Source organism: Nomascus leucogenys, chromosome 18, assembly GCF_006542625.1.
Source record: "Nomascus leucogenys isolate Asia chromosome 18, Asia_NLE_v1, whole genome shotgun sequence".
NCBI classification, from domain to species: Eukaryota; Metazoa; Chordata; class Mammalia; order Primates; family Hylobatidae; genus Nomascus; species Nomascus leucogenys.
The window spans coordinates 50,976,516-50,999,572 of NC_044398.1; the positions used below are offsets into that span (position 1 = coordinate 50,976,516).

General features: G+C 38.5%; 1 protein-coding gene across 4 annotated transcripts in view; it reads left to right on the forward strand.

The window, feature by feature from the left end:
• The window catches only part of ZNF438 (zinc finger protein 438), a 186,756-nt gene that overhangs the window by 74,896 nt on the left and 88,803 nt on the right, over positions 1 to 23,057 (forward strand). For 2 of the 4 annotated variants that reach the window (XM_030798442.1, XM_030798445.1), the window contains exon 3: positions 12,799 to 12,876. The exons of the other annotated variants lie outside the window; for them this stretch is intronic. The gene's annotated coding sequence lies outside the window, so the exon portion shown is untranslated. The remainder of the gene's footprint in view (positions 1 to 12,798; positions 12,877 to 23,057) is intronic. 4 annotated transcript variants of the gene reach the window in all.

Here is a 23,057-nt window from a genome sequence, read left to right on the forward strand (position 1 = left end):
AAGCAAATGCTGAGTGATTTTGTCACCACCAGGCCTGCCCTAAAAGAGCTCCCGAAGGAAGCACTAAACATGGAAAGGAACAACCGGTACTAGCCACTGCAAAAACATGCCAAATTGTAAAGACCATCGAGGCTAGGAAGAAACTGCATCAACTAACAAGCAAAATAACCAACTAACATCATAATGATGGGATCAAATTCACACATAACAATATTAACTTTAAATGTAAATGGGCTAAATGCTCCAATTAAAAGACACAGACTGGCAAACTGGATAAGGAGTCAAGACCCATCAGTGTGCCGTATTCAGGAAACCCATCTCACGTGCAGAGACACACATAGACTCAAGATAAAGGGTTGGAGGAAGATCTATCAAGCAAATGGAAAACAAAAAAAGGCAGGGGTTGCAATCCTAGTCTCTGATAAAATAGACTTTAAACCAACAAAGATCAAAAGAGACAAGGCCATTACATAATGGTAAAGGGATCAATTCAACAAGAAGAGCTAACTATCCTAAATATATATGCACCCAACACAGGAGCACCCAGATTCATAAAGCAAGTCCTGAGTGACCTACAAAGGGCCTTAAACTCCCACACAATAATAATGGGAGATTTTAACACCCCACTGTCAACATTAGACAGATCAACGACACAGAAAGTTAACAAGGATATCCAGGAATTGAACTCAGCTCTGCACAAAGTGGACCTAATAGACATCTACAGAACTCTCCACCCCAAATCAACAGAATATACATTTTTTTCAGCACCACACCACACCTATTCCAAAATTGACCACATAGTTGGAAGTAAAGCTCTCCTCAGCAAATGTAAAAGAACAGAAATTATAACAAACTGTCTCTCAGACCACAGTGCAATCAAACTAGAACTCAGGATTAAGAAACTCACTCAAAACCGCTCAACTACATGGAAACTGAACAACCTGCTCCTGAATGACTACTGGGTACATAATGAAATGAAGGCAGAAATAAAGATGTTCTTTGAAACCAACGAGAACAAAGACACAACATACCAGAATCTCTGGGACACATTCAAAGCAGTGTGTAGAGGGAAATTTATAGCACTAAATGCCCACAAGAGAAAGCAGGAAAGATCCAAAATTGACACCCTAAAATCACAATTAAAAGAACTAGAAAAGCAAGAGCAAACACATTCAATCAAAAGCTAGCAGAAGGCTAGAAATAACTAAAATCAGAGCAGACCTGAAGGAAATAGAGACACAAAAAACCCTTCAAAAAATTAATGAATCCAGGAGCTGGTTTTTTCAAAAGATCAACAAAATTGATAGACCGCTAGCAAGACTAATAAAGAAGAAAAGAGAGAAGAATCAAATAGATGCAATAAAAAATGAAAAAGGGGTTATCACCACCGATCCCACAGAAATACAAACTACCATCAGAGAATACTACAAACACCTCTATGCAAATAAACTAGAAAATCTAGAAGAAATGGATGAATTCCTCGACAAATACACCCTCTGAAGACTAAACCAGGAAGAAGTTGAATCTCTGAATAGACCAATAACAGGCTCTGAAATTGTGGCAATAATCAATAGCTTACCAACCAAAAAGAGTCCAGGACCTGATGGATTCACAGCCGAATTCTACCAGAGGTACAAGGAGGAACTGGTACCATTCCTTCTGAAACTATTCCAATCGATAGAAAAAGAGGGAATCCTCCCTAACACATTTTATGAGGCCAGCATCGTCCTGATACCAAAGCCTGGCAGAGACATAACCAAAAAAGAGAATTTCAGACCAATATCCTTGATGAGCATTGATGCAAAAATCCTCAATAAAATACTGGCAAACCGAATCCAGCAGCACATCAAAAAGCTTATACACCATGATCAAGTGGGCTTCATCCCTGGGATGCAAGGCTGGTTCAACATACGCAAATCAATAAATGTAATCCAGCATATAAACAGAACCAAAGACAAAAACCACATGATTATCTCAATAGATGCAGAAAAGGCCTTTGACAAAATTCAACAACCTTCATGCTAAAAACTCTCAATAAATTAGGTATTGATGGGACGTGTCTCAAAATAATAAGAGCTATCTATGACAAACCCAGAGCCAATATCATACTAAATGGGCAAAAACTGGAAGCATTCCCTTTGAAAACAGGCACAAGACAGGGATGCCCTCTCTCACCACTCCTGTTCAACATAGTGCTGGAAGTTCTGGCCAGGGCAATCAGGCAGGAGAAGGAAATAAAGGGTATTCGATTAGGAAAAGAGGAAGTCAAATTGTCCCTGTTTGCAGATGACATGATTGTATATCTAGAAAACCCCATCGTCTCAGCCCAAAATCTCCTTAAGCTGATTAGCAACTTCAGCAAAGTCTCAGGATACAAAATCAATGTACAAAAATCACCAGCATTCTTGTACACCAATCACAGACAAACAGAGAGCCAAATCATGAGTGAACTCCCATTCACAATTGCTTCAAAGAGAATAAAATACCTAGGAATCCAACTTACAAGGGATGTGAAGGACCTCTTCAAGGAGAACTACAAACCACTGCTCAATGAAATAAAAGAGGATACAAACAAATGGAAGAACATTCCATGCTTATGGGTTGGAAGAATCAATATCGTGAAAATGGCCATACTGCCCAAGGTAATTTATAGATTCAATGCCATCCCCATCAAGCTACCAATGACTTTCTTCACAGAATTGGAAAAAACTACTTTAAATTTCATATGGAACCAAAAAAGAGCCCGCATCGCCAAGTCAATCCTAAGCCAAAAGAACAAAGCTGGAGGCATCACGCTACCTGACTTCAAACTATACTACAAGGCTACAGTAACCAAAACAGCATGGTACTGGTACCACAACAGAGACATAGATCAATGGAACAGAACAGAGCCCTCAGAAATAATGCCGCATATCTACAACTATCTGATCTTTGACAAACCTGACAAAAACAAGAAATGGGGAAAGCATTCCCTATTTAATAAATGGTGCTGGGAAAACTGGCTAGCCATATGTAGAAAGCTGAAACTGGATCCCTTCCTTACACCTTATACAAAAATTAATTCAAGATGGATTAAAGACTTACATGTTAGACCTAAAACCATAAAAACCCTAGAAGAAAGCCTAGGCAATACCATTCAGGACATAGGCGTGGGCAAGGACTTCATGTCTAAAACACCAAAAGCAATGGCAACAAAAGCCAAAATTGACAAATGGGATCTAATTAAACTAAAGAGCTTCTGCACAACAAAAGAAACTACCATCAGAGTGAACAGGCAACCTACAGAATGGGAGAAAATTTTCGCAACCTACTCATCTGACAAAGGGCTAATATCCAGAATCTACAATGAACTCAAACAAATTTACCAGAAAAAAACAACCCCATCAAAAAGTGGGCAAAGGACATGAACAGACACTTCTCAAAAGAAGACATTTATGCAGCCAAAATACACATGAAGAAATGCTCATCATCACTGGCCATCAGAGAAATGCAAATCAAAACCACAATGAGATACCATCTCACACCAGTTAGAATGGCGATCATTAAAAAGTCAGGAAACAACAGGTGCTGGAGAGGATGTGGAGAAATAGGAACACTTTTACACTGTTGGTGGGACTGTAAACTAGTTCAACCATTTTGGAAGTCAGTGTGGTGATTCCTCAGGGATCTAGAACTAGAAATACCATTTGACCCAGCCATCCCATGACTGGGTATGTACCCAAAGGGCTATAAATCATGCTGCTATAAAGACACATGCACATGTATGTTTATTGTGGCACTATTCACAATAGCAAAAACTTGGAACCAACCCAAATGTCCAACAATGATATACTGGATTAAGAAAATGTGGCACATATATACCATGGAATTCTATGCAGCCATAAAAAATGATGAGTTCACGTCCTTTGTAGGGACATGGATGAAACTGGAAACCATCATTCTCAGTAAACTATCGCAAGGACAAAAAACCAAACACCGCATGTTCTCACTCATAGGTGGGAATTGAACAATGAGAACTCATGGACACAGGAAGGGGAACATCACACTCTGGGGACTGTTGTGGGTTGGGGGGAGGGAGGAGGGACAGCATTAGAAGATATACCTAATGCTAAATGACGAGTTAATGGGTGCAGCAAACCAACACAGCACATGGATACATATGTAACAAACCTGCACATTGTGCACATGTACCCTAAAACCTAAAGTATAATAATAAAAAAAAAGCACAGACAAGGAAAGCAAAAATAGACAAATGGTATTACATCAAACTTAAAGCTCTGTACAGCAAAGGAAGCAACAGATTGAAGAGACAATCTGTAGAATGGGAGAAAATATTAGCTAACTACACATCTGAGAAGGGGTTAACATCCAGAATGTATAAGGAATCTAAACAACTCATTAGCAAAAAGCAAGCAAACAATCTGAATGGTAAAGTGGGAAAAGATCTGAATAGATATTTCTCAAAAGAAGACATGCAAATGGCAACAGACATATGAAAAAATGTTCAACATCACTACATCAGGGAAACACAAATCAAAACAGCAATGAGATTATCATCTTACCCCGGTTAGAATGGCTATTACCAAAAAGACAAAAAATAACACATCCTGGCAAGGATGTGGAGAAAAGGGAACTCTTAATTTACACTGTTGGTGGGAATGTAAATTAGTACAGCCATAATAAAAAACAGCATGGAAGTTCTTTAAAATATTAATAACAGAACTACCATATGATCTAACAGTTTCACTGTGCTGCTTATATATCCAAAATAAGTGAAATCAGTATGTTGTTGAAGAGATGTCTGCCCTCCTATGTTTATTGCAGCACTAGTTACAATAGCCAAGATATGGAATCAACCTAAGTTTTTATTAGTGTATGAATGGATAAGTAAAATATGTCATATATACACAATGGAATACTATTCAGCCATAGAAAAGAATGAAATTCTGTCATTTGCAACGAACATGGATGAACCCAGAGGTCATTATATTAAGTGAAATAAGCCAGGCATCTCATTCGTATGTGGAATCTAAAAACGTTTATCTCATAGAAGTAAAAAGTAGAATAGTGGTTACCACTGGCTGGGGAAGAGATAGGAGAGATGAAGAGAGGTTGTTCAACAAGTGCAAACCTACAGTCACATAGGAGGAATAAGTTCTGGTGTTCTATGGTACAGTAGGGTGACTGTAGTTAATAATAACATATTTCAAAATACAAGAGAAGCTTTGAATGTTCTCATCAAAAAATGACAAGTATCAAAATACCACACTGTATTCCATAAATACATACAATTATTATATGTCAAAAATAAAATAAAACTTTAAAAAGATGTCAGTTTGGTCACACACATATTTATATAAACATAGTTTATCATTTCACTAACAGTTATTCTCTCTTTTATATTTCATCACTTATCTCACATTGGTATTTTTTATGTTGTGTTTGAAAATCACTGCTGTAGAGTACCATAAAGGGTCTTAATTTTCTATTTGTAATCCCACTCTTGCTTCAATCATGAGAAAGTGACTGAATAACTGTGTTAAATAAACTGAAGGAGAGCCTGAGCATGAATCCTTTGGCTTGATTATCTATGTACAATAGTTTATTTAGTAAGACGAAAATGGTTGGTTATAATTGCAGTGATTTAGTTGGAGTATATTGTGTTTGGAAAATTGTTTGTTTTATAATATCTCAGAGAAAATTGGCCTCTCAGAAATAATTTTACCTTATAATGAACTTTGCAAATTGCTTCTGCAAAATCACTAGGTTTAGGTTTCTGCTTTCAGTTAGGTTGTAGAAGGTGGTAATGGGACACTGTGGCTTCTGGAACAACTAAAAAAAATAATAAGTTATAAAAATCAACGTTGTGATAATATGTTACTACCTAATAAAATGCCCCAATATTCAGTGGTGTAAAACAGCAAGTCTCTTTTAGCTCATGGTTCTATGGGTTGAAAATTCAGGCAGGTCCCAGCTTGGTGATTTTTGGTTGCATGTTTCATTGACTGAGATCACTGGGTGGTATTCTGCTGGTGTATGGAATGCTCTGGAGGATTCAAGATACATATATACAGGGTGCCTGGGCAGAGGTGGAAGGCTAAGTCTACATGACCTTTCTAGCATGGTAGTCTCAGCATAGTCAGGCTTATTATTGTGGCTTCTGGCTTCTAGAGAGAATTTTCCTGGAGATAGAAAGTGAACGCTGCCAATGTCTTAAAGCCTAAAACTGAAAAATGGTACCATATCACTTCCACTATATTCTGTTGGTGAAAGGAGTCACAGAGTTCTCTCTGTTTTAGTGAGAGAAGACCTATGTCTTCTCTGGCATGACCTTCCAGTGGAAGAAGTATCAAAATATTTGTGGCCATCTTTAATCCACCACAGTCCACTATCTGGTCACAAATGATTCAGTCTCTTCCTGTGTTCCTTATATACTCACCCACTTCCAAGAATCCCAAAATTATTTTCCAACTCTTCTTTACGCTGAGTCTTAAAGTTCAAGAACTTGTTATTTACAACAAGTACCCTGTTCAGGAATCTTCTCAGGTGTAGCTGAAGAGACAGCTATCCAACAATATAATGAAGAGGCAGTCTTAGAATAGCTGCAGGAAACATTCCCATTCACAAATAGGGAAACAGGAGACATACAGCTTCACTGGTCCGTAGAAATTTTGATATCCTGATGTTAGTTCTTTTATTAGGCTATTCTTGCCTCCTGATAATGATTCTCCCTGGCTCCAGGTTTTGCTCTCTCAATTTAGAGTCATCCTTTTTCTGTAAGACATGGTCATTTTTTGCAACTGAGTAGCCTTTTCAGCCTTTCTGCCTGTAGAAATTTGAGAGTCCAAAAGCCTGTCTTCATTTTGCACTATCTCTGTCCCTTTCAGCACAAGCTGATATAATGTTTTTTAAAACTTTGTGGGCTTCCTGTGTATCAAATTGTAGCCCACTCCATTAATCAGAGGCCCACCCACATTTATTTTAGAGAGGCATTTTTTTTCTTTCATACTGAGTCAAGGTATTTTGAAACAACACCCATAATATTCCTGTGAGCTTTTCTGTCTATTTAAGAGTCCAAAGTGCACATCATCAAGATTCTTAGAGGCCTTTTGCCTTAGAACAGAATCTAAGTGTCATACTCTTAAGATTCTCAGAACTGAACTAGATACGATTTTAGTTTTTCAGTCTCAACAAAGTGTTTTACAGCCATGCTGTTGAGATTTTTATCCTGAAACCATGCTTTACTGGTAGTAGGCCCCAAGCCTTAATAGTAATTCTGTAACTGAAGCTTTTTCTTACTTTTCTCTCTAGAGATAATGGGGATGAGAAACTGTTTAGTTTTGAAAAGATCAAGTCCTGGTTCTTTAAAAATTTTCCTCTAACTTCTACTTGAAAATGAAACAGTTCTTTCATTAGTTTGTGTATGCATAATTTATAGATAGCTAAAAGAGACCACCACTTTCAACCTTTCGCCTAGAAATCTTCTTAGCCAAATTTACCGCTTTATGGGCGTGTATTTTGTCTTTTTTTTTTTTTTTTTTTAAGACAGTCTCGCACTGTCGCCTGGGCTGGAGTGCAGTGGTGCGATCTTGGCTCACTGCAACCTCCACCTCCCGGGTTCAAGCGATTCTCCTGCCTCAGCCTTCTGAGTAGCTGGGATTACAGGTGCCCGCCACCACGTCCAGCTAATTTTTTGTATTTTCAGTAGAGAAGGGGTTACACCATGTTGGCCAGGCTGATCTCAAACTCCTGACCTCGTGATCCATCCGCCTTGGCCTCCCAAAGTGTTGGGATTACAGGTGTGAGCCACCGTGCCTGGCCTATTTTGTCTTTTCTATTTCATGTGAGGAACAGTGTTACAAACTTCCCACTGCATAAGAAGAGTTATTCATCTATCCACCATAAGGTTTTCATTAATGTTGTTCAAACCTTCACTAACAGTCTTCTTAAGTCACTTCCAGCCTCTGCTCACCTCTGGTCCCAAAGCCAATGCCACATGTTTTAAGATTTTATTACAGAATTCCACTTCCCTTTACTAGATTCTGTTGTGGTTCTCTAATTCTGTGTAAGAAAATACCTAAACACATCCCCTAAGACAACAGCCATTTTATTGTACCTCACAATTTGTGAGCCAGAGAAAAGGGCAGGTTCAGCTGGTGGTTATTCTTTTTCATGTAGCATCACCTGAGGTCACTTGGTGGCCTTCAACTCGAGAATGAGCTCAATGGGGTCTGGAGGATAGAGGACAGCTGTAATCACATTTCTGGCACTTTGGCAAAGATAACGCAAAACCTAGTTTTATCTGGGACTGTCAACCAGAGGACCTGCATGTAGCTTCTCTAGTATAACAGTCCTACAGTAGTTAGACTATGACAGTAGCACGAAAGACAGGAAGGAGGAAATAGATAAATTTTATTACAAAGTTTTTATGTTTTGTATGTGAAGTGGTGTAATATTTGAAGTTATGTTGTGGCAGGTTAAATGTGCATACTTTAAACATGAGTGCAATCACTAAAACTACAAAGATACAAGTATATTTATAATAGGCCAGTAGTGGAGATAAAATGGAAAACTAAAAAATACTCAATTTCAAATATGGCAGGAAAAAAAGGGAAAAGGGAACAAGAACAGATTGGGACAAATAGGAAATAACAAGATAATTCATTCAAACCCAACCATATAAATAATTACATTAAGTTTAAATGATCTAAATATTCTAAAGACAGCAATCATCAGGCTGGATAAAGTAGCAAGACCTAACTATACTGTCTACAAAATATTCCCTTCAAGTATATACAAAGCTGTTAAAAGTAAAAGAAGTGGAAGAGATACCATGCAGGTACTAATCATTAAGAAAACTGGAGGGAGCTATATTAATAGCCAATAAAATAAACTTCAAAATATGAGATAATACTAGCAGTACTGAGAAATATTTCATAATGATGTAAGAATCAATTAATTAAAAAGACATAATTTTAAATGTCTGTAAGCCTAATAATAACAGAGCCTTAAAATACTTGAAGCAATAATGGACAGAACAGAAAAGAGAAATAGATAAAGCTATTACAGTTAGTTTTCTCAACACTTCTCTTTCTCACTTTTCTCTCAATTGATAGAACAAGTAGGCAGAATATCAGTAAAAAAAAAAAAATCTGAAAGAGTACTGTAAAGTAGAAAAAATCAGCGAAACCACAAAACCAAAAGTTGTTTCTTTGAAAAGATTAACAAAACTGATAAACCCCTACTAAGAAAAAAAAGAAGGTTCAAATTAACAATATAAGAATAAACAGGAAACATTAATAGAGATCCAGGAAATATATCAGGGATAAGAAAATATTATGAACAATTTTATGTCAATACATTTGACAGTTTAATGAAATAAACAGATTCCTTGAAACAACTGTTTCTCCTCTTTAACATGACTAACTGCACTAACGTTCTTGTTCCATCTTCTCTTGAATTTGTTCCATTATTTAGCACTCTCCCTTGAAAAATACAACATAAAAATGACTCAAAAGAAGTAAAAAATCTGAATACTGCCATATCTGTTAGAGGTATCAACTCCTTAATTAGAAATCTCCCCACCTCTAGTGGCATTCATCAACTGAATTGGGTCTCAGTATTAAGTCCTTGAATGTGTCTAGAAATTTAAAACCACTGTAGCTGGCCAGTTCTCCCCTCAACCCACCCCCCATATAGTTTTCTTCATACTTCTTTCCATTTATTTACTTTACATCCCTGTTGTTGGAGTTTGAAGGGACCAATTAATTATATCACTTTTTTATTCTTACCTCTGAACTCTTTTTTTTTTTTATACTTTAGGTTTTAGAGTAATGTGCACAATGTGCAGGTTTGTTACATATGTATCCATTTGCCATGTTGTTTTGCTGCACCCATTAACTCGTCATTTAGCATTAGGTATATCTCCTAATGCTGTCCCTCCCCCCTCCCCCCACCCCACAACAGTCCCTGGAGTGTGATGTTCCCCTTCCTGTGTCCATGAGCTCTTTAAGAAGTAGACTTAAGAATGAAAATGTCAGTTTTGTTTATAGAGAAACTAGGTAAAAGAGTACACCTAGCTTTGCATCTAGTCTTCCTACCCCTTCAAATTGGATTGACTTAACTTGCCCTGTAGTGTTTACTGTGTAGATGACTGGACAATGCATTTGCATTTGGACAAGCAAGTTCTGAGAGTCAGAGACCGTTGACACATGTGGCCAGTCTTTTGCCGAAACAGATGTGTCAGAAAGAGGGAGAGAGGTTGGTGTTTTGTCACCTACAACTTAAGTGACGCCCTACTCTTATGGTCTCTTTTTCCAAGCAGTCGTGCCTTCCTAGTTCAGATGGAACCCACAGTTAGTCCACTGCTGACTTACTTTCAGTTACTTATGTCATTTGGACCTATGCTCTATTGTGAACAAGTTATTATAACTTTGATCTTTTCTCATAACTGTTTTCCCTTCTCTTCCCTAGAAATTTAAACCTGGCATTCAAAGGCTGCAATTTTTGTTTGTTTGTTTGTTTTACCATCTCAAGAAAAAGCATGGCATTTAAAAAATCTAGGTTTTAAAGGAGGCTTGATGTGTACCTTTGCTCACCAGTATCAATTCAAGGCTCAGCATGCCACCTTTGTTCATTAGTTCCTTTTCTTGTAACTCTTTCACTACCGTCTCCCTTTTTCACTACCGTCTCCCTTTTCTAATTCCTGTTACTGGTTGATTTCCAGGACACTGCTCCAAATTCTTCAATGATGTCACCACCAGGCTTGAAAGTAATGTCAACCCACACCATGTGACTATAATCTGTTTCTCCAAATTCATATTTTGAGTTTCTGATACTCAGAACTCATAGTGTTTTAACTGTCTCAGTTATGCCAACCAGAATTGTTCCAATATCTTAAATACTGAAAGCCCCTCTTTTCTGTTTTCTTCTTCTCTGGCAATTTTTTTCTCTTAAACTCTTAAATTCAAGTATTTTTTCCATTCATATACTTTCTCTTCATCTCTTTTTCTCCCTTCTTGTCTCTTCCTCCCTTTCCCTCTTTCTGTCTGTCTCAATAGATGGTCTCGCCACTGGGTCTGAATTCCCTCAACTTTACTCCCTTACACACAAATGTTTATATTCATCACTCATCCTTTCCTCTATTTCTAACCACAGAGAAACAACTGTTTCTCCTCTTTAACATGACTAACTGCACTAAAGTTCTTGTTCTCATCTTCTCTTGAATTTGTTCCATTATTTAGCACTCTCCCTTATATTTCTTCCTGTTACTAGCATTAAAAATGAAAAAAAAAAATACCACCAATGACAAAAACCTTGTTAAAGATTCAGCTTCACTTTCAAAGTATACCAGACTTCTTAGAAGACTAAAATTTATTGGTTAATTCCACTTTTTCTCCTTTAAAAGATAATCTTCCCATTATTGGAAGTCTTTGTTTACTTTTATTGCCTTTCTGAAACATATTCCAAAGGTCAATAGTGACTGGTAAGTTCTTCTCAGTTCTTCTGCCTTGAAAAGGGAGGACAGGGTAGTCTCTTCTTTTGCTCTTCTTTCGTGACTTCATTGATAGATATCAATATTTTATGGAAGGCCCCTTCTAAAATAAATAAACCTTTTAGGAGATGTGCAAGCTGTTCTATTAACTTAGTGCAGCAAACAAGACTACACAGATGATTCTGAAATGATACCTCCTTAGAGAAAATTTGTATAAGATTTTTATTGTAGGTTGGAGCTCCGAAATTCTAGGACAGGATATCAGAAATGACGTAAGTCATCGGATTGATTGATTTCTTAAGTTCATGGTTCATGTAAATAATGCATGATTCTGATTGGAAAGAAAGGTCTATTGTGGCCTAAGAATCCTACGTTTGTAACCATATCACTGAATGTTGGTGATGGTTTCAGGTCTCAGTCTTGCATAATTGTTTAGGCTATTATTCTGCTTCTCACTTTGAAGTATACTTCAGAGAATTTTAAACTTTTTACTTTTATTGCAGTTACTCTGATTTCTTCTCATCTTGACTACTGTAGTAACAAAACAGATCTCACTGTTTTTTGAATTTTCTCGTGGTAACTTACACTTGAAAACCAGAGCCATCTTTTAAAATACGAATTTGAATGTGTTTTCTGCCAAACACCCTTGGTGCCTCTTTATATATAAAATAAAGCCCCATGTACTGAATCTAGCATTCAACCTCTTACAATATAATCTCAGCCCCAAATGCTAGTCCTTATCGATCTCCCTCCCCATTTCCCTCTTTCTCTTTGTATTCAGTCCGTAAGGCAGAGCCTTCCCACATTTTCCCTGTAGTAATTATTGTGCTCCAAAATCCCGTAGCACCTTGTGTCACTTGTAGCACTTACTACATCGCCTCGATACAGAGTTTTTCATGTTTGCCTCTTATTGCAGTTTGTATTTCTTAAGAACAAAAACTGTCTCTTATTCAATTTCATAGCTCCCCTTTCCCCATGATACTGAGTAGGGCACAAATGCCAGCTAAATTTTAAATAATTCAGTTTAAATCAGGCTTAAATATCTAATAATATATTTTCTAGAATTTTTAGCAGGTTGACGTAAAAATATGTGAAGACAATATATCTCCTATTTTAGAAGTCTTTGAGCACAGCTTGAGATTTTTATTTTGGGTTCTTAAATTATACGTGGTATAAGAACTGTAAATTTTATAGAACTTTGTATAACTCTTTTATGGTCTTTCAGGTGCAGTCATCTGATTGGTTCCTATAAGGTACCTAGAAATTCTTTATAATTTTGTTATTTCCACTACATTTGTTTTCAGGTAAAAAATGAATGTCATTTCCCATCCAGTACTGAAGTGTTAAAGTTAGAAGACATTTGCTAAGTCAAATCACTTCAGGTAAGTCTGCTCACATCTAGCTTGGTACCAGCTTAAGGTTTATTTAAAATGCAAAGAATTAAGTTCATTAACTTGGACATCTCAACTCTCAAATTTCTGAGCATATCTTCTAGTCACCTTGTATATTGAATCACTGGTCTTGGGAAATAGTGGAAAGATGATTTCTTATTAAATTTCACATGCTTATAAAAATAAAATATTCTGGCCAGGCATGGTGGCTCATGCCTGTAATGCCAGCACTTTGGGAGGCCAAGGTGGGTGGATCACCTGAGATCAGGATTTCGAGACCAGCCTGACCAATAAAGGTGAAACCTCGTCCCTACTAAAACTACAAAAATTAGTTGGGCATGGTGGCAGGCGCCTGTAGTCCCAGCTACTCGGGAAGCTGAGACAGGAGAATTGCTTCAACCCTGGAGGCCGAGGTTGCAATGAGCTGAGATCACACCACTGCACTCCAGCCTGGGCAACAGAGCGAGACTCCATGTCAAAATAAAATTAAATAAAAAAAATAAAATAAGTTCAGTTTTAAACTCATGGTGTTATTTGTCTAAATGAGACTAACACCTTAAAATCATCCTTGTATTTGTATCAAGTCTAGTCGTAAAGTCCTAAGTGCCAAACAATGCTTTTGCATTGTAGCTAATATATATATATAGTTTTTTAAGGCTTTATACAACTTTTCTAAACTATTTATATGTTCTTATTTAAAGAAATATTTTGTTAATTAACTAGCACTTGAACCTTAAATGTTTATTAACTGTTTGTGTAAAAAATCTTTGAAAGGTCATCTTAATCACCCTCAACTCTTACAGTGATCTCCTAATAATCTTGCTGTATTCATTCTCTCTTCCCCTGTCCTGTGTTCATTGTTACATAAACCTGCATATAGAACCACTTTTAGTAATTTTAAAACGCTTTAATGGCTTCCAACTCCCTCTTGGATGGAATCCATGTTCCTTTGCCTAGCATTCAAAGCCCCCCACGAAGGTCCTGAAAATGTACCCGACTTGAGCCAACTAGGCTTTTCCTATTCTCTGAACTCTTATTGTTCTTCATGCATCTGTCTTGAGTTGTACTGGTTTTCCTGCCTGTGATGTCCCCTGCTGCCCTGACACTATTTCCTCTGCACGTTGAAACCCTGTGCAAGCCTCTCTATGACACGTTCTCTGATTACTCCAGCTAGAAGCACTAGCTCTTTCTCTCTCTGCCAGTGTCATCTAATGTTTTGTTTGTATCACTGTTGTGTTATATTTTACCATGCAGCTTTATTGTTTGTGTTTATGTTTGTCTTATCTCCCACCTTAGATTGTAAGAACTATAAAATCAAAGATCTTGTTTGATTTTTGTCTCCTACAGCTTTCACCATAGCCTTTAATAGTGCTTAGTAAATATTTATATAATAAATTAAGAGTGTGCTGGCTTTTTCTCTCATCATTTCCTTTATCTGTCATCCTTATAAATGCATATGGTCCATATTCTTGGCAACTATTTTTGTTCTGCACTCCTGGTTGCCACCTTCTCCTAGGAAAATACTGACCTTAGTGCAGTTAACAAGATACACTCAGTTCCCGACCCAAGAAATGCACTGTATTCCAAAAGTTCATGTCTAGTTCTGTTGTTTGGAATGCAGAATGTATTTTTCCACAAAAACATTGTTATAAATAGTGGTTAGGTTCTCAGCCAGCCCTCCCAAGACTATTTAACTCATCAGTACCAGCACCACTTTCACTATGGGCAGCCACGGTGTACAATGCTGTTTTGTGGAGAGATTGTAGCTGTGGATATGGAAATATATCCCCCATGCTGTAGAAACAGGACAGAAAGTTTCTGGGCAGGTTGAACAGTAGGAGAGTCTGAGCTGGGGGTCTGACAGCATTGGATACTCTCCCATCAGAAGCTTCTCGGTTTTCAGTATTTACAGGAGAGACTTTTACCTGTAGGTTGCTGATACTTTCATGTCACCTAAATTGAGGGCAAAGGGACACTTGCTCTTCTGATCTTTCCCACAGTTGATTAGGATGGTAAATGGGGTTTTCTCTATCCTTTCACATGGGTGGGTTGTTTTTAAGTCAGGTATTGAAAGATCGGGGACTCTCACTACTTCCTCCTTTTGGATGCTGTACAAACTTATGGGAATTGAATATATAAACATGGAAAATACCTCTATCTATAGGGAGAAAAACACATTTACAGGTATCACCCCTGTATTTGACATCACATCAGTTTTTGTGGACAAGTGATTATCATTTACGTAGGCATAATGATGCTTCTAGTGAGAAACACATCAGTATGTACATAAACAACCCTCAAGGTTGACGGTTGAGGTTGTCATGCTGTAAGAAAAAACACTTCATAAATTTCAGAGAATTTAATTTATTCAGTCATAAGTATTGAGCACATGAGTGTCTACTTTATGCTTAATACTGTGGTCAGTGCTAAGGGCTAGGAAGTGGGAACAGAAGATGTTATAGTTTGCCTTCAGGCGGGGCGCAGTGGCTCACACCTCTAATCCCAGCACTTTGGAAGGCCGAGGTGGGTAGATCACGAGGTCAGGAGATCGAGACCATCCTGGCTAACACAGTGAAACCCCGTCTCTACTGAAAATACAAAAAATTAGCCGGGTGTGGTGGTGCATGCCTGTAGTCCCAGCTACTCAGGAGGCTGAGGCATGAGAATCACTTGAACCTGGGAGGCAGAGGTTGCACTGAGCCAAGATCGTGCCACTGCACTCCAGCCTGGCAACACAGCGAGACTCCATCTCAATAAATAAATAAATAAATAAATAAATAAAGTTTGCTTCCCTGGGAAGTCAAATATAGGGAGCAAAATATTAAACATTCACAGTGAAAACAATATATGATTAATTGCCATAAAATGCTTCATAAACATAAAAAATGCCTTTTGGATTATCAGAATGGAATATCATATCCCCATGGTTGTAAGGATACTGGTGGGATTTCACTTAGTTTTAGAAGAATAGTGCTAGAGCTAGGCTAGGTGTGGTGGCTCACGCCTGTAATCCCAGCACTTTGGGAGGCCGAGGCAGGCAGATCACCTGAGGTCAGGAGTTTGAGACCAGCCTGACCAATATGAGGAAACCCCATCTCTACTAAAAATACACAAATTAGCCAGGCATGGTGGCATGTGCCTGTAATCTCAGCTACTCGGGAGGCTGAGACGGGAGAATCACTTGAATCTGGGAGGCGGAGGTTGCAGTGAGCTGAGATTGTGCCATTGCACTCCAGCCTGGCAACAAGAGTGAAACTCCATCTAAAAAAAAAAAAAAAAAAAAAAAAAAGAGCTAGAGAGGAAATGATATTCCAGGCTGGATTAGCAGCATGAATAGAGGACTAGCAACAGAAGCAAATAAAGCATTACTGAGTGGAGCAGAGGGTTAATTCATGTTGGCTGAAACAATGAGGGTGCGGGGTGGGGAATTAGACCACTGGTTCAACCCTGGCAGTACATAAGAGTCATCCATAGATATTTTTAAAGATATTAAATCCCTAGATCTTAGCCCAGAACTAGTAAATAGAGTTTCAGGGGTGTGGAACATAAGCCTGTTTGTTTTTTAAAGCTCCCCTCGTGGTTCTGATATCGTCCAGTGTTGAAAATCCTTGAATTAGAAGAATGGGCCAAATTTAGGAGAACCATGAATGCCCTCCTGAGGAGTTGAGCCTCTGTCCCTCAAGCACTGGGAAGACTACAGAGGTTTCTGAGACAGGTGACATGATTGAATTGGTGTTTGCCAAGATAAATGATTTGTCAGCTACGTGTGAATGAAAGAGAAATAAGAAACAGCTTGAATTAGAGCAGTGGTCATGGTAATAAAGAGAAGATCCACCTTTCTAAGTGTAGTTAGATGTGTGGGAGCTGGTGATGTCAGCCTTGACCTCAGCATGATCTGTTTTATAAACTGATTATACAATTTCACCCACATTAATTTGATCTCTTTACTCATTCAGCCTGGCAACTGAAATAGTAATTTCAGCCAGTTTGCATTTAATGGAAGGAGACCATTGTCTACTCATGTACCCATCTAACTCATAATAGTAAGTGAAGTTATGTGTATGAGGAATATGACCTTTAACATAATCATTATAAAGCATTTAATAACGTCCCACATATGCAATAACACAACCCCAGTCTTGTATGATTGTGCCAAGAGCCAGAATCACATGTATAAAGTAGTTATTAGCACACAGTTCCCTAGCATTAAGTTGAAATTTGAAGAAATGTTCTAAATCATGTTATGCATTTTAATATTTTTAGCATTAAATTTTATAATTGTGTAATTTTCTGATGTTAGACCCAAGCATGCCTGCTGACTACAGCACCTGTTCTTACTCTGAGTTTATGCTTCTCTTCAGCAAGGAGTGCAGCCCCTCACCGTCCATTTGGGTCCATCCCCTGCTGGTGTCAATCCATGAGCACCCCTGCCCTAGCCTCATCCGAAGGGATAACTGGGCCAGCAGAGAGGAGTTGTAAAGGAGTCAGAATTTCTTTTGTGGCACAGACACACAAAGGTTCTTGGTGGCTCTTTTGCTTCTGGCCCAAGAGGAACATGATAGCTGCTAAGGTACACACACCGAGGAGTCCCAAGTCTCACCACAGGTCAGAAACATTTCATATCTCTTTGATGTGTTTAAATTTTTTTTTATGTTTGGAGGCAATGAACCACATTAATTAGAGAGCAGAGAAAAAGTTCAAAGCATAAAGTTTTGACGTGACCTGCCTCCTTTTAAAAAAAAAACTCAACATCATAAAATTTTTAAAAACAACGACTTTCTTGGCAATTCTTTAATAGTACACATGTGACAACAGTTTCTACCATGGTCTTCGTCCATGACAATACATTTATTGTTGTTTTATCAATATCTCCACATCCTATGAATTACATTTTTTTTGAGACGAAGTCTTGCTCTTGTCCCCTAGGCTGGAGTGCGATGGCGCGATCTCAGCTCACTGTAACCTCCACCTCCCAGGTTCAAGCGATTCTCCTGCCTCAGCCTCTTGAATAGCTGGGATTACAGGCGCCTGCCACCATGCCTGGCTAATTATTGTATTTTTAGTAGAGACAGGGTTTCACCATCTTGGCCAGGCTGGTCTTGAACTCCTGACCTCAGGTGATCCACCCGCCTTGGCCTCCCAAAGTGCTGGGATTACAGGTGTTAGCCACCACGCCCGGCCGAGTTACATTTCTAATAGCTATTTAGATTTCTGCTAATCACCCAAATGCTTAACCAGAAAGTGGATGGTTTGTTTAGATTTGAGGGATTCTGTAGTAGAGAGGGAAGAGAAAGGGGGTAACATTTATCAAGGGCCCACTTTGTGCCATGTTCTTTACATATGTTTTTTCCACTTTAACTCCATTTTGCAAATGAGCAAATTGGGCTTTAGAGGTTTAAAAAAACTGAAGTCATAAGTCGAGTTGGCAATAGAAATTGGATTTGATTACAGGTCTGGCTGTCTGACTGTCTCATCATCCTGGTCTTAGAAATCTTCATGGCTTTTATTTGTGAGGTAAGATCAGTGAACTCAGAATTAGGAGGTTTGAGTACCAGCTTCACCTCTTCTATAGTTTGGATGTTTGTCCCCTCTGATATGGTTTGGCTGTGTCCCCACCCAAATCTCATCTTGAATTGTAATACTCATAAGTTCCATGTGTCTAAGGAGAGACCTGGTGGGGGGTAATTGGATCATGGGGGCAGTTCCCCCATGCTGTTCTCATGATAGTGAGTGAGTTCTCACAAGATCTGATGGTTTTATAAGGGGCTCTCCCCTCCTCACTCCTCATGCTTTCTCTTGCTTGCCACCGTGTAAGACGTGCCTGCTTCCTTTTGTCATGATTGTAAGTTTCCTGAGGCCTCTCCAGCCACATGGAACTGTGAATCAATTAAACCTTTTTTCTTTATAAATTAACCAGTCTCTGGTATTTCTTTATAGCAATGTGAGAACAGACTAATACACTCTCCAAATCTCATGTTAAAATTTGATCCCCATGTCTGAGGTGAGACCTAATGGGAGGTGTTTGAGTCATGGGGGCAGATCCCTCATGAATGTCTTGGCACCCTCCTTGCTCTGTTCGTTTCCACCAAGAGCTGTTAAAAAGAGCATGGCACCTCCTCCCCTCTTGCTTCCTCTCTGCTATGTGATCTCTGCACATGCAGCTCTCCCTTTTGCCTCCGGCCATTAGTGGAAGCAGCCTGAGGCCCTCACCAGAAGCCAAATGGCTGCTGGAACTATATGCCTTCTGTACAGCCTGCAGAACCATGAGCCAAAGAAGCCTTTTTTTCTTTATAAATCACCCAGCCTGACGTATTTATAGCAACACTAAATGGACTGAGACAACCTCTGTCACTAACAACCTTGGACAAGTTATTTAACACCACTGAGCTTGAGTTTCCTCATCTGTAATATGGAGATAAAACCTGCTTTACCAACCATTTGGGGTTGTGGTGAGAATAATAAGCTAGGGAGTTTCCAAATGATTTCATAGGTATAAAAACCAATAGAACTTTCGGCGATGTTTAATTCAAGCAAAGCACAACAACAACAATAAAGATTAAATGAGATGATTTGGACATATTTTATGGTATTTTATTTCCTAGCATTGCTCTACAAACTTACTAAAAGTAATGTTGGTTAGATTTGTAAGTTCCAAACACTGTGGTATTCCAAGCTATCTCACTGTGCATTTAATACCTTAGTGTAGTAGATATGTCCTGGCAACATATCAAGTACCTGTTTTCACTTGCCAGAAGCAATCGTTAGTTTCTATACCATAGCAAATAGGTCTGAACTCTGGTAGATACTGAAGAAATGCTTGTAGCCAACGAGACTACTAACTAGTGATATGGCTTATTGGACTAGAGTTGATATTAACATTCTCAGAACAATTTTTCTTACATTTTTGAAGTTTTAGAACAAACCTGAGGAATAAAGACATTTTGTAAAACTTTTTACAAAACTGCTTTTCAAAAATGTTTGCAAATTTCTGAACAACTTTTATAGGTTACAATATGGTGAGTACTGAAAGACAGTTATGAGCTATTAATATTAACTTACAAATGCTTCAAATATATGTATACAAGAGGTAAGAAGTTTGGGGAACTCAATAAATTGTAAGGATAGTGCTGTGAATGAAGTGAGAGTGAGCCTGAGAAATGTTAAAGTCATGTCCTAGCCTTACACAAAACCTTTACCCAGTTAAAGCTCTAAGTCTTTTCTACATGGGACACCAACTGATGAGTAGAGGAGCAGTATCACACTTCAGATACACAGATACAGATCAAGGAGAGTGCACCCATTTGGTCTTGGATTCCTGAGTGTGTGCAACTCTTCTGCATCTGCCAACTCAGTACATCCCAAAGAGGGTTCCCCAGTCCTCAAGTGCTGATTTCTTTTTTTTTCTTTTTCTTTTTTTGAGATGGAGTCTTGCTCTGTCACCCAGGCTGTAGTGCAGTGGTGCGATCTCGGCTCACTGCAAGCTCCGCCTCCCGGGTTCACGCCATTCTCTTGCCTCAGCCTCCCAAGTAGCTGGGACTACAGGCACCCACCACCACGCCCAGCTAATTTTTTGTATTTTTAGTAAAGACGGGGTTCCACCGTGTTAGCCAGGATGGTCTCGATCTCCTGACCTCGTGATCCACCTGCCTCGGCCTCCCAAAGTGCTGGGATTACAGGCGTGAGCCACTGCACCTGGCCTCAAGTGCTGATTTCAATGTGGCTCCCAGTGCCCACACTGTGCCTGCTTTCTATATCTGGTAGATGGGTAGCTGCAATTGGGGCCAGGTCAAGTGAAGTGCAAGGGGCAGTAGACATGGAAAACAAAACATACAACAGAGATTGCAAAAATCTGGACCTCTTGACAAGTTTGGTTCATAAATGTGTTTTCTGTAGCCTGCATAGCCTGCATAATGTTTTTTATTTTAATTATTATTAATTTTACAGACAGGGTCTCACTCTGTCACCCAAGATGAAGTACAGTGGCCTTATCATAACTCATAGTAGCTTTGAACTGCTAGGCTCAAGTGACCCTCCCACCTCAGCCTCCTGAGTTACTGGAATTACAGGTGCAAGTCATGATGCCTGGCTCTTTTGTTTTTAAAGCATACATTGCTTGTTAACAAGTATTATTTTAACTAGTAACTGATATAATTTGTTGTTAACTAATTTAATGCACAAATCCATATTTCCACATTCTCTTGGAAACTGGCAACTTTGGTCCTGCTCTTGCATGTGGCAGTAACCAGCTAGAGCTAAGTAGAAGCTGCCTCTATTAGATGGGAGGCTGTGCTTTTACATTATAGGTTGTAACCTATAACACCCCTGGCTGCTGTTTTTCTTTAAACAGAATTTAGAGGAAGGTTTAAATGTTACTTATACCACCATCTGTGTTAAAATTGGAAATAGCAAATTGATTGGATGACATATTTTAATATAAGTGAGAGATGGTATTAATTTTCCAGGACTGCATGAGCAAGTACTACAAACTGGGTGGCTTTAAATAACAGAAATTTATTCTCTTACAGTTCTAAAGGCTAGAAATCTAAAGTCAAGGTGTTGGCAGGACCATGTTCCCTCAGAGGCTCATGGGGAGGATTCTGCCTTGCCTCTTCTGGCTTCTGGTAGCCCCAGGCATTCCTTGCCTTGTGGTAGCATAATGCCAATCTGATTCCATCTTATGACTGTCTTCCCTCTGTGTCTGTCTACATCCAAATTTTCCTCCTCTTGTGAGGATACCAGTACATTGGATTAGGGCACACTCTAATCTGGTATGAACTCATTTTAACCTGATTATATCTGCAAAGACCCTAATCTGGTATGAACTCATTTTAACCTGATTATATCTGCAGAGACCCTATTTCCAAATAAGGTCATATTCACAGGTACTGGGGGTTAGGACTTCAACATATCATTTTGGGGTCATAATTCAACCCATAACCGATGGCATATTTCTTTGTAGAGTGCAGAGTAGTGGTTAAGGGCAGGGTTCCTTGAGGCAGAGTGCTGCATTCAACTTCACAACTTATTTGCTATGTGATCTTGGATAAGCTGATTACCCAGTGCCTCAGTGCTCTCATCTATACAGTGGGATAGTGGCACAATCCTGTAAGGTTATTATAGGATTGCAGTAAGGACAAAATAAGTTAACATATATAAAGCACTTAATACATTGCCTGGCACATACTATATGCTCAATAAACTGAACTATTATTATTAGCTCTTATTCATATGTAATCTAAATGTATACAAGGAGTACTAGTGCCAAAAATATTATTTAAGATAGCATTATGAAACCATGGAAAAACCAGGGATAGTAGGTTGACTTATTGCATGAAAAAAATAAAAAGAGAGAGACTAGAATTTTATTAAGTTTTTTTTTAATGCATACAACTGTAATACTTTAAAAATGTTAGCCTGCTCACTCTTTTAGATTACCTGCCTGGCCCCTATATGCACTTGAAGCTAACTGAAGACCCAAAGAACTTCAAACCCAGAAGCTTAGATATTGCCTGTTGGGTTGCTGAGCACAATGGCCTATAGATAATAATGAAGGAAGTTACTCCAGGGAGAGTGTCCAAGGAACACTGACTTCTACGCCTTCCTACTTGTCTCCTTGGGAGCACGTTATTACCCTCTACCTTCTCCTTATAAATCTTTAGATTAAAATTATCCTGGTCCCCAGTCTCTGGGTCAGAGATTGAGACTGAATAATTCTTTGAATTTAAATTACACATTTCCTCCCAAGGGAACAAATATTTTGAGATATATTATTTCATTTTTTCCACATAGACTTTACATAAAATAATTACACAACTTGATCTTTATTAAAAATCTGAGAGCTCTGATAGAGAAGGTGTAAATAATTGGCAAGAATGTTTGACATACCTGGAAGAAAACTGTTCAGTAGGTTAGTGGCTATTGGGTTTTTAGTACTATGGAATATACATACACTTCATTCTCAAAGATACTGCTACCTTGAAGACATGAATATTCAACTAAAGTCAAAGTATTTGACCTAAATGTTGAAAGGGACACATGCAAACGTTATTTCTGATTTGTGATTTTATTTGAATAAAATAAATTAGGGTATTTAATTTGGGGCAAAAAAAAGTGTTATTTCTGTTGTTCAAGTATTAGTCATTGGAACATTTAGATTCAATGATGTGTTCGTC